Genomic DNA, 20,178 nt, shown 5'->3' with positions numbered 1-20,178 from the left:
ATTAAAACTGCATTGAGATATCACCTTACACCAGTTAGAATGGCCAAAATTAACAAGACAGTAAACAACATGTGTTGGAGGGGTTGTGGAGAAAGGGGAACCCTCTTATACTGTTGGTGGGAATGCAAATTGGTGCAGCCTCTTTGGAGAACAGTGTGGAGATTCCTCAAGAAATTAAAAATAGAACTTCCGGCAGAATGGGAGAAGATGTTTGCGGGCGACATATCGGGTGAAGGACTAGTGTCCAGAATCTATGGAGAACTTGGCAAACTCAACACCCAAAGAACAAGTGGTCCAATCGAGAAATGGGCAGGGGACATGAACAGACATTTCTGCGGGGAAGACGTCCAGATGGCGGACGGACACATGAGGGGGTGCTCCATGTCACTCGGCATCAGGGAAGTGCAAATCGGAACCACGGTGAGATGTCGCCTCGCACCGGTCGGAATGGCTAAAATCAACAAGTCAGGAAATGACAGATGCTGGCGAGGATGCGGAGAAAGGGGAACCCTCCTACACTGTTGGTGGGAATGCGGGCTGGTGCAGCCACTCTGGAAAGCAGCATGGAGGTTCCTCAAAATGTTGAAGATAGAACTGCCCTATGACCCAGAAATTGCACTATTGGGTATTTACCCTAAAGATACAAATGTAGTGATCCAAGGGGGCACATGCACCCGAGTGTTTGTGGCAGCGATGTCCACAATGGCCAAACTATGGAAAGAACCTAGATGTCCATCAACAGATGAATGGATCAAGAGGATGTGGTATATATACACAATGGAATGCTATGCAGCCATCAGAAGAGATGGGATCTTGCCATTTGCGACAACATGGATGGAACTAGAGCGTGTCATGCTTGGCGAGGTGGGTCAAGCAGAGAAAGACGGCTGTCATGTGATCTCCCTGATGTGAGGAAGTGGTGATGCAACATGGAGGCTTGGGTGGGTGGAGGAAGAGTAGATGAGACAGGATGGGATTGGGAGGGAGACGGACCATGGGTGACTCTTGGTCTCGCAAAACAAACTGAGGGTTGCCGGGGGGAGGGGGTTTGGGAGAAGGGGGTGGTATTGTGGACATTGGGGAGGGTATGTGATTTGGTGAGTGCTGTGAGGTGTGTAAACCTGGTGATTCACGGACCTGTACCCCTGGGGATAAAAATATATGTTTATAAAAAATAAAAAAAAATTAAAAAAAAAAATAGAACTTCCCTATGACCCTGCAATTGCACTCCTGGGTATTTACCCCAAAGATACAGATGTAGTGAAAAGAAGGGCCATCTGTACCCCAATGTTTATAGCAGCAATGGCCACGGTCGCCAAACTGTGGAAAGAACCAAGATGCCCTTCAACGGACGAATGGATAAGGAAGATGTGGTCCATATACACTATGGAGTATTATGCCTCCATCAGAAAGGACGAATACCCAACTTTTGTAGCAACATGGACGGGACTGGAAGAGATTATGCTGAGTGAAATAAGTCAAGCAGAGAGAGTCATTTATCATATGGTTTCACTTATTTGTGGAGCATAACAAATAGCATGGAGGACATGGGGAGTTAGAGAGGAGAAGGGAGTTGGGGGAAATTGGAAGGGGAGGTGAACCATGAGAGACTATGGACTCTGAAAAACAATCTGAGGGTTTTGAAGGGGCGGGGGGTGGGAGGTCGGGGTACCAGGTGGTGAGTATTATAGAGGGCATGGATTGCATGGAGCACTGGGTGTGGTGCAAAAATAGTGAATACTGTTATGCTGAAAATAAAAAATAAATTAAAAAAAAAACAACAACCCATGACCTAGAAGACAGGGTAGGATTTTCTCCATACTGTTTCACTCCAAACCAAGTTGATTCTTAGGTCCTCTGAGATCAGAATTATTTCGGGAAGGTTTCCCTGCAGTCATACTGACTCTGATATGGATGGAGGTTTGGTGCTGGTTTTTCCCATGTAGGAGTTTAGGTTGTCCGCTTAGACTCTCATGGAGCCCACTGTTTGGTTCCTATGGTGACTTGAGTGTGGTCACTCAGCCTATAGGCAGGTCCTGGTTAGTAGGCCTAGGAGCAATCTGGAAGGTTTGGCTGACCTGGCTTATAGCACACAGGATGTTTTCTTGGCAGCACACCAGGGCCTATGGTTTTATTTCCAAATAGGGAAAGATGGAGGTATTTCTCTAGTTAGAGGGACAAGGGAGCCAACATCTTTGGAGCACTTGTTAAGTATAAGTGGATTCAAAAAAGGAAGGGGCACCTGGCTGGCTAAGTGGGTGGAGCATAAGGCTCTCGGTCTTGGGGTTGTGGGTTCAAGCTTCACACTGGATGTAGAAATTACTTAAAAATAAAATCTTTAGGGGCGCCTGGGTGACTCAGTGGGTTAAAGCCTCTGCCTTCGGCTCAGGTCATGATCCCAGGGTCCTGGGATGGAGCCCTGCATAGGGCTCTCTGCTCAGCGGGGAACCTGCTTCCCTTCCTCTCTCTCTCTGCCTGCCTCTCTGCCTACTTGTGATCTCTGTCAAATAAATAAAATCTTTTAAAAAATAAAAAATAAAAATAAAATAAAATCTTTAAAAAAAATAAGAACAAGAAGGAAATCTGGTTCATGACTCGGCTGAGGAAGAGTCTTATTTAAACCCCATGGTAGGTTTGGTGAAATAAGTAATATAGGCTTGTCTAGGAGAGAGAGAACATCCTCTCGTGTTTGCTGGTTTCGTAGGGATTACTGTACTTAAAATCTTGTTAAGAGACTTCTGCTACCTGGTAGAGCATTGCTTTCATCATATCATCCTCTTGCTCAAGACTTCACTCCTGTCCGCCATGCAAAGGCTGCTTTTTGCTCCAGCCTCTTTCCCAGACTTTCAACCTCCTTCATTAATTTGGTATAATCCCACCTTTCTAACCTACCAATATCAACTGCTGCATGTTCCCAGCAATTTCTGGATGTCTCCTTGCTCACACCACTCTCTTGCATACCATCATGTCTTTACTCAGCCTGCTTGCCTTCCCTAAGCCTGCTGACCATCTTTCATAACCCAGCACCCAGTCCGTGATTATATCAGCCCACATTAGACTCAGTTTCCCTAATTCAACCACCAATTTAGTGCCTGCATATACACTATCTTGCATTTTTTAACTTATTGGCTCTCTAGCTGGTTATTCACAGAAGCTTGATGTCAGCCTCCTTTGGATTCTTTGTAAGGGCTAAGTACAGGAAAAATGAAAATACCCAGTCATTGGTAGAGCAGAGATTTGATATGTTGGGTATTAATGAATGGAATCAAGGTCTTCCCAATAATGTTCCAAGGAGCATGAGCTGGGTGTGGTGATAATAGTTCTGTCCACATATAGAATGCCTCTTAACATCTTTGATTGCCCTTCCCCAGTGGCAGCAGTTCTTCATGTTACCCCATGTAACATGTTACCCAATTAAAGACAATAAGCTGAAGTTTGGTGGATGGGATTAAAAATAGGGGTTGTTTTTGTTTTTGTTTTTACATGGCCATTTCTGTTCCACTTGTTTGGACCACAGCTGCTGCCCATTATTATCCTGTGTATCTGGCTAATAGTCTGCAGGGGAATTTTTCAGTTTTATGAGAAGTGGTGCTAGGCATTTCCCCCTAAATACACAGTGACTGTAAAATTTTAGGTGGTTCTTCAGATAATGTTGCCTCTCTTAGACATTAATGACATTGGAATGAATTGATGTCACCAATATGGAGGACATATGGGCAGATGGATAGACACAAATAGAAACCAGACTCAGCCCAACATTAGAAATCTGTTTACCCCCAACGGTTCTTTGTCTATGGACTTTGCTGTCTGCACATACACACATACCCTAAATCTCCTTTGTTTAACACAGACAAAACCGACAATCACAATCAATCACACAGGGAGACTGATCCTGCCTCCTCCCTTTTGCACTGATGAAGTTCCTTTTAAAAACTTTAATTTTTGCTATGCAAATAATATATGGTAAATGCATGAAAATTAGAAATGTAGACAACAAAAAGAAAGCATTTACTTGAAATCACACCATCCAGACACAACTACTCTTACCATTTTACCCAATGCATTCCTCTCATGCGGATGAGTGTATAAATAGAAGCATGTAAACTTTTAAGAGTGTAGTCACAATAAACATATTGTTATAAAGTTTTTCATTCGTCATTGTATTTTTTAAAACTTCTTTTCAATGTTCCAGAATTCATTGTTTATGTACCACACCCAGTGCTCCATGCAATATGTGCCCTCCATAATACTCACCACCAGGCTCACCCAACCTCCCACTACCCCCCCTTCCAAAACCCTTAAAGTTTGTTTCTCAGAGTCCATAGTCTCTCATGGTTTGTCTTGCCCTCCAATTTCCCCCAACTCACTTCTCTCCATCTCCCCATGTCCTGTGTGTTATTCCTTATGCTCCGCAAATACTCTGTCTGCTTGACTTATTTCACTCTGCATAATCTCCTCTGGTTCTGTCCATTGATACAAAAGTTGGGTATTCATCCTTTCTGATGGAGGCACAATACTCCATAGTATATATGGACCATATCTTCTTTATCCATTCGTCCGTTGAAGGGCATCTGAGTTCTTTCTACAGTTTGGCAACTGTGGCCATTGCTTTTATGAACATTGGGGTACAGATGGCCCTTCTTTTTACTACATCTGTATCTTTGGGGTAAATACCCAGTGGTGCAATTGTGGGGTCATAGGATAGCTCTATTTTTAATTTCTTAAGGAATCTCCACACTGTTTTCCAAAGTGACTGCACCGACTTGCATTCCCACCAACATTCCCACCAACACCAACAGTTCCCTTTTCTCCACATCCTCTCCAACACACGTTGTTTACTGTCTTGTTAATTTTGGCCATTCTAACTGGTAGAAGGTGGTATCTCAATGTGGTTTTGATTTGAATCTCCCTGATGGCTAGTGATGCTAGTCATCAATGTATTGTAATCATATTTTCACCTCATGAGTTGTCTACATCATTTTTAATGTCTAATAATATTTCCTTTGTCTGGAGGTACCCTAATGTTTTAACTATTTTCTATTGGTTGATATTTAAATATATTTTTAAAAGATTTTATTTATTTATTTGACAGAGACACGGAGAGAGAGGGAACACAAGCAGGGGGAGTGGGAGAGGGAGAAGCAAGCTTCCTGCTGAGCAGGGAGTCAGATGCAGGGCATAATCCCAGGACTGTGGGATCATGACCTGAGCCGAAGGCAGCTGCTTAACAACTGAGCCACCTAGGCACCCTGATATTCAAATTTTTAAAAAAATTTTGTAATAAATAAGGTGTCAACAAGCATGCTTCAGATACATCTTCAGTGACTAGTTTGATAATATTAAGAGAAATCCTTACAAGTGGGCTTACTAGGTCAGAGTATACATTCTTTTAAGACTTGAGCTACAAATGGCCAAAATGGTCTCTGTAAGTGTCCACTCCTGAGGTTCTTGCCCACAGCAAGCACCATTCTTGTCTTTAATCAGATACATTCTACTGGTTTTGATGTGAACTAGCATTTTTGTAGTAATAACAACTAGATGCCGGTATACAGAGCAGCCTAGAATTGGTCCGCAGTCCCGAAAAAGGGACTGTGACAGAGCCTTGCCCTGGTGTAAAATGCTGCAGAGCTGTGCACCAGTCAGGCCTGACTTGTGCTCTTGTGCCCTAAGGACAAGCTTCTTGATAGGACAGGCTCTGGACCTAAAGAAGCCGTCAGTCCCGTTTTAGGTGTATCCCAGCCTCCCTCCTGGCAGCTGTTTCATGTCCCATTGGCCACTCTTCTCACTTTCTTCAGACTCAAGACTACTGCTTTTGTAGCCTTTGCTCCCTGAGCCAAGCCTACACTCAGGAAAGATCCAGTGTCAGTCATTCCCAGCTGGCTATGAATTTAAATCAACGAACTCATCTCTCTAGTCATTTGCATTTAAAATTTATCCCTGATGGTACAAAAAACCATAGTTCTTTCTTTCTTTTTTTTTTTAAATAGTCTCTATGCCCAATGTGGAGCTTGAACTCTTGACCCTGAGATCAAGTGTCTCATGCTCCACTGAGCTAGCCAGGTGCCCCTCAAAAGCACAATTCTTAATGAAAGAAATATATTAGCTAAAAGGTTATTGTTATTTATTTGCTGTAGTGACCCTTCCTAGTCACGGAGCCTATCTAAATAGAATTAAATGCACATCACTGTCTGGGGAATCACAACCTTCCACACAGACCATTACCCAAGCTAACACTGGCCACAGGACAAGAGAGAGTGTTCTTGTGGGAAGAAGAGGGAGTCTCTGTCCCAGGATTCAGGAAGGTGACTGCTCCCTGTGTTTCAGATTCATTCCTCAGTCCACACTAGGGGTACACTGGTGAACCAGCTCTCTGAGGAGGGCAAATGAGCCCTGATTTGTAGCATTTGCTGATTTCTGTGGTATAAATACTCACATGTGGCAGATTCCAAGCAACCAACAGCTTAAACAGCTGGCTCACTGTATTCCTGACTATTAAACAACACTCTCCTTTGTCTAGCATACAAGAGAATCTTCTTTTGAGTCTGTTATTCAGGGACTGCAGCTGTCTCTCACCTGTTCGTTATGATGGGCACACTGGAGCAATTGCTCATCAATATTACATATATATTAGGTAGCACAAGAAAACATTCTGTGATCACAGCAGTTGACTGCTAACACCTGTCTGAATTTCAAGGCTAAATCATTTCTTCTGTACTTTGTGGAGTATGACAATACTGTAACTAGATGCTCCCAAGAGGTTTTAGGTGGCTCACAGTCCATGGTTGAGAAAAACTTGGGACCTGCTGCTTTGGGAACAGTAACCTCTTTTTCAGAAAGAACATACATCAGACCCCATAATCTTCACAACAGTCCATCAATTTTTGTAGCTGGCCTCAAGTAACTGAGGAACAGGGAATGCTTTCTATCTAGCAATTCAGACAATATGAAAGAAAATGCGTATGAGACCAACATTCTTTTCCTTTTTAAAAAGATTTTTACTGGGACGCCTGGGTGGCTCAGTTGGTTGAACAACTGCTTTCGGCTCAGGTCATGATCCCGGAGTCCCGGGATCGAGTCCCGCATCAGGCTCCCAGCTCCACGGGGAGTCTGCTTCTCCCTCTGACCTTCTCCTCGCTCATGCTCTCTCTCACTGTCTCTCTCTCAAATAAATAAATAAAATCTTTAAAAAAAAAAAAAAAAAGATTTTTACTTATTTATTATTTGAGAGAGAGTGGGCACAAGCAAGAGGAGCGGCAGGCAAGAGAAGCAGACTCCCCACTAAGCAGGGAGCCTGATCTGGGGTTGATCCCAGGACCCCATGATCATGACCTGAGCCAAAGGCAGGTCATGACCCACTGAGCCACCCAGATGCCCCACCAACCTTCTCTTCTAGATTACAGTATCTCAGAGCTTCATGGGGATCAGAATCACCCACGGAGTTTCAAAACTAGGGAGTTCCTAACCCCATTCTCCCAGTATTCTGATTCAGTAGGTATGGATTGGTCTGAGAATTTACATATTATCAGCAGTTCAGCCAAAGGTGGTGCAGGTTCTGGGTGGGGGTGGGGTGGGGTGGTGAGGAGGACACACACACAGAGGCCCTGCTTTCCTTTCTTCTGACTCTCTCCATTGTATTAAGGTTGGTCATCAGACACGAGTATGGTCAGACCTGTAGAATCCTCCCCATTGCTTATCTGCCCTTGGATTTTTTCAAAGGCCAACACAAGAACCACCCACATGAAGTAAATGTACATTTTCATACTTTTTTAGATTTAATAATAAATTCCTTTTAGAATCTAATTCAGTGGAAAAAGTGCTTTTTTATTATCTGAATAGGGAGCCATCACATTTTAAAAATCCCCCATGATCCTCAGAATGAACTAAATTTAGTGTTTAATAACAATACTTGCCCACCCCTCATTCCTGGTATAATAATGAGTGCCTTCTTCTCCATAGTTCCTGACGCCTCTGTTTTTATTTTAAGATGGCTTAAATCCTTTTTGGAAGTGCAGGGTGTGTTTTACTATACTTTCAATAAAGCCATCAAAAGTATTATGGACTGAAAATTCATGTCTCTCCAAATTCATATGCTGAAGCCTTAACTCCCAATGTGATGGTCCTTATTGATGAGACCTTTGGATGGTAATAGGTTAGGTCATGAAAGTGGGTTGTATTGGGTTAGATTAGGTCATGGAGATGGGGCCCTCATGAGAGGGAAGGGGAGGGCACTCTGAGTACACATACTGAGGAAAGTTCATAGAGAAAAGGAGGCTGTCTCCCAACTGGGAACCTAAGTGGCCCTTGGATTCCCAAGCCTCAAGAACTGTGAGAAATAAAACGAACTGCCCAGCCTGTGGTATTTTGTTATGGCCAGGTGAACTGGCTAAGGACTTATGGGCAACCTACTTTATACCCAGTACTCTGTTTTGGCTTCTCTTTCTCTGAAAAGGGGAGAAATAGAACAGTTTCTAAAACTGGAGAAGTCTAACTTTGTATTTCCTTCCCTCAGAGGGACTGGTCTCTGTGACTTTTTCTGATAAGTACAATTCCCTGAATATGCAGCTCTCCCTACCTCTCGAACTCTGCCTGCCATCTCTGAACCCTACTGAGTAGTACAGTTAAAATGTTTAAGATGGTAAATTTCATGTTATGTGTGTTTTGTTGTTGTTGTTGTTCTTTTTTTTTTTTTTAACCGCGATTACAAAAACATAGTCTAAGAAAGGTCATGGGGAAGGGTGGGGGGACAGGGACACATATCTGGAAAGTGAATGCTTAAAATAAGTATTGGGGCACCTGGGTGACTCAGTGGGTTAAAGCTTCTGTCTTCAGCTCAGGTCATGATCCCAGGGTCCTGGGATCAAGCCCCACATCAGGCTCTCTGCTCAGCGGGGAGCCTGCTTCCCTTTCTCTCTCCCTGGCTGCCTCTCTGCCTACTTGTGATCTCTGTCTGTCAAATAAATAAATAAAAATCTTTAAAATAAGTATTGTAATAGATATACCTATAGCCAGCATATAACTGGTAGCAGGAGCATTGCTTTCTCTGCTGGAAGACTAGACAAAACTAAGGTAGCCTGAGAGCAGGAGGGGTCACAGGTCATTTTGGCCACCCTTTCTCAAAAGACTGAGGACTGCTTGCTTTTTCCCCACCTTGGTCCTCAAGGCATCTCAAATAGCTTAAGAAGTCCTGATTCTTCCAATGCTAAGTCACTGCTTCATGCCCAAGGTTAATGGATGGGGGAAAGAATTAATTCATTGATTAATATGTTGGGTCAGAGCCAGGCCTTTGTTTATGCTGAATTGTGCTTTGGACTCAGAAGTTCTGCCAAATAAATAAATAAATAAATACGTAAAATAAACAACCCTGTGACAGTACCATCTGATGCGAGATTGGGACCATTAACTGGAAACAAGAGCAGCTTTTCTATAATGTTTTTGGATTCCAGCTGTGAGTATGAGAATGGGTCCCTTCCTTCTTAGGAAAGGGACTGTGAAAACACTGGGTGCTGATGAGATTAGCTATAGGCAATAGTGATTAATGGCCATAACTTTTTATATCATGTTTGACATTTTTGCAAGTAGCATGTATAGGTGAAACCAAGAAAAATTTTGCTTATAGAAGGGACCTGCAGAGGAGGCCCCCTTGAATTCTGATCTATTGTTAGACCTCACTGGCCCATGATGTTGTACTGTTTTCAAGGCTCTAGGAGGCCATGTTGAATATGATATTCAACTCAGATGTGAGTGTTGTTGAACTCCTAAGGACTTGAGGGTAATTTCTGTAATTCTGATAAGCATTCGGTCTTTCTCCCAGAATCAGGGCCAGCACAGAGGGAGGGGCCCTCTTTGGCCCCAGCCTGCCCAGTCATGCAGTGGACCCTGCCAGTTCTCCTCCAAGATTGGCTCCCAGGTCCTGAGGCAGAAGGTCAGTGATGTAGACACTGCAGATGGGCTTTAACCTGTGAACTAACTCAGCTACATGGGGACCATAGCAAGAAACAGCTGGGTTTTCAGGCCATTGTGGCAAAGGAGCTGGGCTGTGTGTAAATAAGAACCTCGCAAAGGCAGCTGTGCTCTCAGTCTGCTGAGCATGGAGTAGGCTCCAGGGACAAGAGGCAAAAGGCAACTGATCACCAAAGACTTTGATCTCGTCTACCTCTGGGTATTTACTCTTTCCTCATTCCTGACCTAGCAAAAGGGAGAAAGGTAGAGTGCCTACCCAAATCCTGTTCTTGTGAGAGTGACTTTAAGTGACAAGTATAATGACCATGAACATCAGTTTCCTCATTTGTTATAGACATGTAATCCTTCCTTAGCATGACATATGCAGTCTTTCAGTCTGCCACCATCTTTGTTACTCTCATCTCTTACAGCATGCCCTGATGTACATTATACATAGTCACAGTAAACTAGAGTCTGAATGTATTCCCCCAAGCTCCCCCAAAATTTGTTTGTTGAAACCTAACCCCCAATGCATTGGTGTTAAGAGGTAGGGCCTTTGGGCGGTAATTAAGCAGGTTGTGGGGAGTGGAGACCACATGAATGAGACTAGTGTCCTTATGAAAGAGACCCTAGAACGCTCCCTTACCCTTCCACCAGGAAATGACACAGGGGGAAGTGAACCACCTGTGAACCAGAAAGTGGGCCCCCACTAGATACCAAATCTGCTGGTTCCGTGATCTTTGACTTCTAGCCTCCAGAACTGTGAGAAGTTTCTCTGGTATTCTGTAAAACAGCTTGAATGAACTAAGACAGAGTAGATGTTTGAGGTTTCCCCCCACTGTCATGTTCATTCTCATTTTTGTTCTTTGGTCTTAATGTTCCCTTTGCCTGAAATGTTGCAACCCCAACCCCACCCCCAGAATTCTCACTTACCCTTTAAGACCCATTGAGAAGGTAATGCGTCACTCCACAGAACTCAGCCTGTATTCCTATCACAGAACCTATCAAAACATCACTTGATTCTTTTCCCTTTTGTTTCCCCTCCTCCTAACCGGGGGCTTTGTATCTATCAGCCAACTTTCTGCACACAGTAGCTGCTCAGTACTATCGGCTCACAAGGAATTGGCAATAGGTCACTTAGAGCTTTGGATGAAAGCTCCAATGGGAGAATGATAACAGAGAGGCCTCTTAAGGAAGGTGCTATAACTTACCGCACAAGCTCCAAGGAGGAGCCTCTATTGCTGCTCTTGAATGGTAAGGAGTCAGTTCACTTTTTGAGGAGGGGGTCTCTTAAGTTCAGTGTGTTCTAGAATGTTCCTACGCTAACAGATTTTAGTGACTAAGAGGACCATAGGGCTGAGCACCAGGAGGTAGAAAGCACCAGATGGAACCAAGGGAGCCTACCATTTCCATGGAATGCTCCTTCAGGATACGTCTCCACACTCCCAAAGGAACAACATGACTTTCCTCTGTGGAAGGTTCCAAACTGCAAAATCCTAAAGTGGGTCTGTATCAAACTTCACAAGTGGTATTTGGTCTTCAGAGAAGGATTTTGTTGAGTAGAAATGTCAGGAGGGAACTTGCAGCTTTTAAAGGCAAAAGTAAGACCATCTCTTTTCAGTATGAAGAGATTCAGTCAAAGAACCCTGGGGAGCTGATAAGAAAGAAACTAGGCGCACTTCCGTCTCATCTCAAACACCTTTCAGATTCTTTCAGATTCAAGGTTGACTCTAAGGTAGGGAGAAGAGAAAATTATCCTAACATTGTTCTATTTACTCCCATTGCCACTGTTGTTAGTTGTTACCTCCCTGCAAACCCACCCATCAGAACAAGCCTTAAGATTGATTACTTGTTTACTGCTAAACCTTTGACACTTAGTATGGTGTCTGTCCAATAAAAAACACTCAGTAAGGGGCGCCTGGGTGGCTCAGTGGGTTAAGCCTCTGCCTTCGGCTCAGGTCATGATCTCAGGGTCCTGGGATCGAGCCCCCTCAGCAGGGAGCCTGCTTCCCTCCCCTCTCTCTGCCTGCCTCTCTGCCTACTTGTGATCTCTGTCTGTCAAATAAATAAATAAAATCTTAAAAAAAGGGTGCCTGGGTGGCTCAGTGGTTAAGCCGCTGCCTTCGGCTCAGGTCATGATCTCAGGGTCCTGGGATCGAGTCCCGCATCGGGCTCTCTGCTCAGCAGGGAGCCTGCTTCCTCCTCTCTCTCTCTCTGCCTGCCTCTCTGCCTACTTGTGATTTCTCTCTGTCAAATAAATAAATAAAAAAAATCTTTAAAAAAAAAAAAAAAAAATCTTAAAAAAAAAAAAAAACTCAGTAAATGTTGAATAGATAAATTCAACCAAACAAAATGCTCAGTTTGGGCAATTGCTTAAAAGATCAAATCAGATATAATTTTAAGCCAAGTAGGCCTCCTGATTGATTTTATCAATGAGACTAATCCAAGAAATATTTTTTATTAAGATACATATTATTTTACTGATTTCATTAGAGCAGTTTTGCTTCCAAGTGGAGAATTTGGAACCTTGAGGGCAAGGATCACACCTTATTTTTGACTACTGTTCACTGAAATGATAGCTGATGCTGCTATGAGGTAATCTGAAATCTTGATATTGAATATTTAAATACAAATTTATTTAATAAAAGATTTTCTCCACTGGGGCACCAGCCAGGTGGAGCATTTGACTCTTGATCTCAGGGTGGTGGGTTCAAGCCCCGTGTTGGGTATGGAGATTACTTAAAAAGAGGTAAGCTTCGGAAACGTTTTTTTCTCCATTAATTATATCACAACTAGAACAGAACATTTTGTCAATAGAAATGATGTTAAATAAACTGGGTACATATTTGATATGCTCTTTTTATTGAAACAAACCCAAACCCAAAACTTTTGTTGGTATTATATACAGGATTTATGGTGCACTTATGCCTGCAAAACAGTTGTAGTTTTGTAAAGAGCATCTAAGAATAAGAATTTCTTATTAAAGAAAAGTAACAGCTTGCAAGAGGTAGAGATTTCATTGTCCAGCATATGGTAATCTGCCTCAAGAAAATTCTCCAGTTCACGAGGAAGTTCTGAATGAGTGCCAGGGCCCTTTCCTGACAAATGTTCTTATAATGTTAAGAGGAAAAAGTTTCCTGACTTGCTTTTAATTTGATTCTCAAGGATTTAAAGATGCTTCCTTTGCAACCATGACAATGTACAAAACTGGAAACTATTGAAAGGCAAATTAAACCGTGAGAAGAGTAATAATATATCTATTAAAAGCAAAATAATATATCCAGTTGTTAACATTTGAATCTCCTCAGAGTCTGTAGTTTTAAGACTTCAACCCCCATAGCAAAGTCATCTTTGACTTTTGAGAAACTCTGACTAGAGAGGACATTCTCTGTCTCCAACCAGAACTGGACTTTGAGATGACTTGTTCTATCCAGTGAAGAAAATTCTCTCTCCCAGAGTGAAGTCGTTTCAGCAAATCACAGTGTTTATGGCCAATAAACTCTTCTCAACACTCCAAGTGCTGAGCCAGTGGTAGGTGTTCAATAAATATTTGCTAACTCAGGTAAACCAGATGGGCTGTGTGACACTAAATAACTAGGACTTTCACTTTCTTGAAGTTGTAGATTCCAACCAGCTATTGATGCATTTTAGTCCTCAGCAGACCGGCCACATCTCTGTACTTACCCCTACTTCTCTTTTTTTATCAGTGAGGTTTTTGCTAACACTAAACCACCAGAGAGAGGGTAGAGACTGATCCTTCTACTTTCTTACAGATGATGGGGTTTTCCTTCATGTTCAAATAGTCTTGCCCATCTTACCATCCCAGTTCCATTCAACTTTTCTTGACTGAACTCTATTTTAAAAATAATTAATTAATTAAATAATGAATTAATTTATAGCATGAGAGTACGAGGAGAGGCACTAGGAAGAGGGAGAGAGAATCCCAAGCAGACTCCACGTCCAGTGCAGAGTCCAACACAGAGCTCCATCTCACGACCCTGAGATCATGACCTGAGCCCAAATCAAGAATCAGATGCTTAACAGACTGGGCCACCCAGGTGCCTCTTGGCTGAACTTTCTAGTTTCTGATTGTTAAAAAATCTTGGTGAACACCCATAGGGGCCTCTTTGCCTCTGTCTTCCCCCAGCATTTGGGAGGTTTATTCCAAATCTCTTATAGTCATAATTGATGACCATTCCTCTGAAAACTCTCATGCAATGAAAACTTCTTCTGTCTGAATTGTCATCATAAGTAGAAGCAGACCCAGTTTTCACAAACACTAAACATTTCAGTGCCAGTTTCCTTTCTGATACCACACAGACTACCCCACCTGTGCCCTTGGCATAGTTCCCACTGCCCTTGGTACTGGAAATGGATCCAGGAACTAACGAGGTAGAGTGGCAGTATGCAATGAATGTTCTAGTGAAAAAGAGAGAAAATAGGCCTGTTCCCAGTAGATGTTACTGTAAGGGCCTATTTAGCCAGAGCGATTCCATCTGGTTAAACAGTGACTTTGTTGTTTATGCAGTAAAACTTAAACCGACCTTGCCCCCCCCCCCAACACACCCTTTGGCTCAGTGGGTTAAAGCCTCTGCCTTTGGTTCGGGTCATGATCCCAGGGTCCTGGGATCGAGCCCCACGTCGGGCTCTCTGCTCAGCGGGGAGCCTGCTGCTCTTCCTCTCTCCCTGCCTACTTATGATCTCTGTCAAATAAATAAATAAAATCTTAAAAAAAATTCCTGTTTGCTTCTGGAATCAATTATGTATAGGATTTACTCGTTTTATTTAAGTTAATATTGAAATTAATTTGCATTTTGTGAGTTTAGAGCATCTCAGGGTGTGGAAAGATGTAAGACTGGAGCTGGGAGCCCAGGATAATTAAAAATTAATCTTATAGAACCAATAATCTTTAGCTGCAGCAAAGGTGGGTAGCCAAAGGTGGGCTATGTGCCCAAGTTTTTTGGTATATTATAAAATGATGAATTTCAATCTGTAATGCAGTTTCATTAAGTTCAGAGGCTTCTAATTTGGAATTCATGGCCACTGCATGACAGCTGAGTTGAAGTTTTCCTATGTGTACTTAGCAAAACAATGTGTTTAAAGATCTTACAAATGAATAAGGTAAACAAAGACTGGAGCTGTTAGAGGTAAATCATTTTTGGTGAGTTTCAGTGCCTTAGATGTATTTCTTCCCAGATGACAATAAACATTAGGTACATGTCCTATTTCCAGATTATTAAAGTGGATCCCATAGTTCCCTCTATGAAGGAATGTTATTCCCTTGATAAGGCAGCCTTGTTAGCCAAGGTTGTCTTACTTTTTTATAAAATTTTGGGACCAAGACTGTCTTAGATTGTGAGCAGTCTTCCTTCTGATTTAATGAGATGACTTGTCCCTGAAAATTTGCATTTCTGTACCCATAATACTTTAGCAATGGTCAGTGTCTGGTAGACAACACTGTTTTGTACAGACTTCTCGTGCACACAGCAATGAGGAAATTTTGTGCATGAAGGAATACCCAGTTGATCCCCATAGAAGGGCACGGGTTCTACTGAGGAGGACTCCGTGTTTTCTCATGACCATTTCTGCAAAAGACGAGCTGTCCCCGATTCATACAATTGCAGGGCTAGCCTGGAGGTTAGATATGGCCAAGTCCATCATTTTCAGACATTCCTCAGGAACATTAATTTCCTTGAAAACACAACCCAAAAGAAAATTCAAGGAAAATCAGATGCCTCATGGGTCTGCCTTCCCGAACCAGAGTTTGTTTTTAATGGCATACCTGCTCTCATGCACAGGCCTCTCTCGCCCTTATTATTTATTCACCTCCAGAAAAAAAATACAGGGCTGCTTCTCAAGTTCCAAAAAGACTACATGGTGATGCTGTTCATCACACATGCCTTTTTGACTTTCTTCTTGGGTTGTTCAAAATATGTAGATAAAAGGAATCGCATACGTCATCAGACCACATAAAAATGTCTAAATTTCTAAGATTGTGAGTTTAACTGATAGGGACTACAATTTAGCTTAATTGCCTAGTAAGAGACTATCTTTTGAATTTTGCAATTCATTCATTCATTCATTCATTCATTCATGAAACATGTAGTAATTGTCAGATGCCTTCTATATATAGAAGGGCAATAAAAAAAGCACAGAGCTCATTCTGTGGGAGCTTACAATCAGCAGGTGAGGCAGACTGACTTAGCTATACTTAAGAGGGTGAGCAGCTTCATTGTTTTCTAGTGATGGCTATGGGTTGTATTGACTCAGATCTTACTCGGAACTGGCTTGTGAACCAGGACACTCTTTCTGAAGATCAGCTGAGTGGGAGGTGCAAGGAAGACTCAGAGTGTAGGGATGCTGGGTGACCACAGCCCCACTGCCACCATGTTTTGATCAAGTAAGTGGGCCAAACTCAGCTGTCATGTTCTTGTGATGATGGCAAAGGCTGCAAGTCCTACTGATTTGCATTGTTTTATACCCAGATGAGCCAGGTGTCCCTAAATTCTTGGCAGTTGTATGTATGTACATCACTGTATATATGTATCCATCACTGTAGACCCTATTTAGATCCACTCTTTTTTTTTTAAAGATTTAATTTTTTTATTGCACAGAGAGACAGCGAGAGAGGGAGCATAAGCAGGGAGAGTGGGTGAGTGAGAAGCAGGCCTCCCGCCGAGCAGGGAGCCTGAGGTGGGGCTTGATCCCAGGACCCTAGGACCGTGACCTGAGCCAAAGGCAAACAAATGCTTAACAACTGAGCCACCCTGGTGCCCCAAGACCCTATTTAGAGAAGAATCTGAGTCCTGGTAGACAAAGTTCAATGCAAAGCTGGCGATTCATACATCACTTCGAGAGAGCAGGAGAAATTCATTCATTACTACTTCTATGGATTTTTGGCTCCTCCCTAAAGGTTTCCATTTAGGAAAGGAAAGCTTGGAGAATGATAACTTTCTACCTCCAAAGCTTGGCTTTCTTTTTGCTAGTCCAGGTTTCCCATTCTCAACTTAAAAAAAATAAATCAAAGCAAGCATGTTCTGATTTCACTCCTTTTAAAAAGAAATTTTTTCCCAGTGTAATAAGTGTTCCATTTTAATAATCAACCATGCTTTATATTTTGTGTTTTTTTTCCCACCAAAAAGAGGCACAGAACTTCAAGACCCTTTCTTAGGTTAAGTCCATACATCTGTACCTCAGAACATTTGTCTTCTACATGAATATTTGTCTTTTACATGAGTAATAGAAAAGAAATGAGAGGAATAGGTAGTCTTTATTTTCAAGTAGAATTATTTATGAAAGCATATGCATAACATATCTATGAAACAGTAGAAAGTTTTGTATGTGTATTCAAGATTACAATAATAAAGTAGCAGTGTGTTATGGGTGTAAAGAGTAAAACACAGATAAATAGAACAGAGGAGACAGCCATGAAGCCGATCCCAGAACATGTAATAGTATACAACAAAAGAGCTTTACAAATCATGTGCTAAAGAGATGAATTTATTTAATGAATTATTTAATGAATGTTGATGGGAAGACAGTCTATCTGGGAAGTCTCAAGTTATATTTACTTTTACCATCAGAGGTAAAGACATGTCTAAATGAATTCCAGATGGTTAAGAGTGAAATGTGAAAATGAAACCATAAAAAAATCTAAAAGAAAATAAATTGATCTCAGAGTAGAAAAAGACAGAATAATTTTAAAAAATCAGCAGAAGAAATTAAAAAAGGAAAGACCCACAGATTGAATGATATCAAATGTAAGGTAGTTTTTGGTCAAAATATCAAGGAAAATTGAAACACTCAGTACAACAAATGGCAATCTAATGTATTAAGGGCTTTTAAAATGCAAAATGATAAATGCTTTATGCCAATAGAAAAATGAGTCAAAGTACAGATAATTTGTAGAAATACACGAGGTGAAAAATCATGTAAAAAATGCAAACTCATGTGGGGTACTTGAGTAGCTCAGTGGGTCAAAGCTTCTGCCTTTGGCTCAGGTCATGATCCCAGGGTCCTGGGATCGAGCCCCACATCGGGCTCTCTGCTCAGCAGGGGGCCTGCTTTCTCCTCTCTCTGCCTACCTCTCTGCCTACTTGTGATTTCTGTTTGTCAAATAAATAAATAAAATCTTTTTAAAAAAATGCAAACTCATGAGTAACAAAAATGATTACTTAGATGTGATTCTGTGATTCAATTTCTCGTTTGTCAAATTAGCAAAGACTGAAAAAATAATACTTAATTCTAGGGTAGATCTACAGGAAACAAGCCCTTTCATGTACCCTGGATGAATGTGTAAATTGGCAAAATCTTTTTTTGAATACTATTTGTCAACATCTATTAAGAATCCTAAAAATATTTATGCCCTTCGCTCTAATAATTGCATATCAGAGAGGTGTGGACCCATATTTATATCCAGGGATATTCAGTGCAGTATGATTAATAATAATGAAAAAATTGGAAGCAATTTAAATGTTCAACAGAGAGCAATTAATAGCATTATTACATCAAAAAATGGAATGTTAGGTAGCCAGTAAACATCTTGTTTTCAAAGACTATTCAGGGACTGGGGAAAGTCTTACAGTGTTCAGTGAAAATAGATACACTCATCCTCTTTTTGAGAAAAAAATTATCTTTGGAAATAAAACAGGAAGAAAATATGCCAAAATGTTAGTGGTTTTTGCTGATTGATAGAATTACAGTTTTCAAGTTTTGCCAATTTCCATGTTTTCTACAAAAACATATATAATGCTGAGCATAAGTACGAATCGAATGGGAAGAAGTCACAATGTTTATTTTCAGTAAACTGAAAAGCACTGCCCACATGCACTTTTACTATATTTCTTGAACTCTATCTCTGAGTCACACAATCTAGAGACCTCTGTCAAATTCACGTCTCTTCCTGATAGGTTCTTTATCTACTTTTCTTTTTATTCCTTTGTCTCCAGTTTCTTCACAAATTTCTAGTTCTCCAGGACCAGACCTCCTGGTCTTCCAAACCCTTCTCACCATCTGGAATGTTCTCAGTGCTACTCCCTGCATTTCCATGGTGCCTGGGGTTCACCTCAGCTTGGGGATTGTAAGGGCCTATTTAGCCAGAGCGGCCCCACCTTGGTTGAACAGCCATTTTGTTGTTTATGCAGTAAAACTTAAATTGACCCTGCCTACCCCGCCCCACGGGAGCGTACTTAAAAGCAAGTCCGGGAAACCAGTCCCAGGTAACGAAGCCCAAATACAAGGGTGGGTCAGGTCAGGTGGAGATAATAGCCCGAATGCAGGGATGAGTCGGGTCAGGTGGAGACATCCAATCAGTAAAGCACGCATACTGTCTCCCTAGCTACCAAGGAGTGTGGGCCCCGCCTTTTGGGCACCAATTCTGACCAAGGTGATAGGCTAGTTCAAATGTCTACTATAGGGTATATTTTAATTCAATTGGCCACCTGTGTGTAACCTACCATGACTCTGCAGCTTTCTCTGTGTGTTACAATCTCATTCGCCATCTGTGTGTGGCCAGGCCCAACCACATGGTTTTTGCTCTATAAAAGTTAGTCTGTGAGGCAGGGAGGGGTAGCCCTCTCTGTAAGGGGCAGCCCCAACCGGTCTATTTGACAGTCGGTTTGATTCTTGATGCTTGGCGTGAAATAAAGCTTTGCTTGACCTTCACGTTGTATCAGTCTCCCTCCTTTGACCATGGACCCATTATTGGGGGACCCAACAGGGATCAGCTTCCCAGTTTGGCCTCTGAATTCCTACAAACCTTTATTATATTTCTCTCTTTTTTTTTTTTTTTTAAAGATTTTATTTATTTATTTGACAGAGAGAAATCACAAGTAGATGGAGAGGCAGGCAGAGAGAGAGAGAGAGAGAGGGAAGCAGGCTCCCTGCTGAGCAGAGAGCCCGATGCGGGACTCGATCCCAGGACCCTGAGATCATGACCTGAGCCGAAGGCAGCGGCTTAACGCACTGAGCCACCCAGGCGCCCATATATTTCTCTCTTATCTAACTTTTTCTGTGGGTGTCCTTTTCCACAACTAGATTGCAGGAATCCACAGGGAGCCACCATGTGCTGTGTAGTACGATTCTTGGTATTTAAGAGATAGAGTTAGTACACAGTAGGCACTCAACAAATATTGGTGATTATCTCATTCCTGATGTAATTGTGGCAGTACAGTCTGCCACCTACTGGGAAAACATTTTTTTGGCATGTTTCTTTTCCACCTGACCCTCCAAAACAAAGGC

Source organism: Mustela lutreola, chromosome 8, assembly GCF_030435805.1.
Source record: "Mustela lutreola isolate mMusLut2 chromosome 8, mMusLut2.pri, whole genome shotgun sequence".
NCBI lineage: Eukaryota > Metazoa > Chordata > Mammalia > Carnivora > Mustelidae > Mustela > Mustela lutreola.
This window is presented reverse-complemented; position numbering follows the sequence as displayed.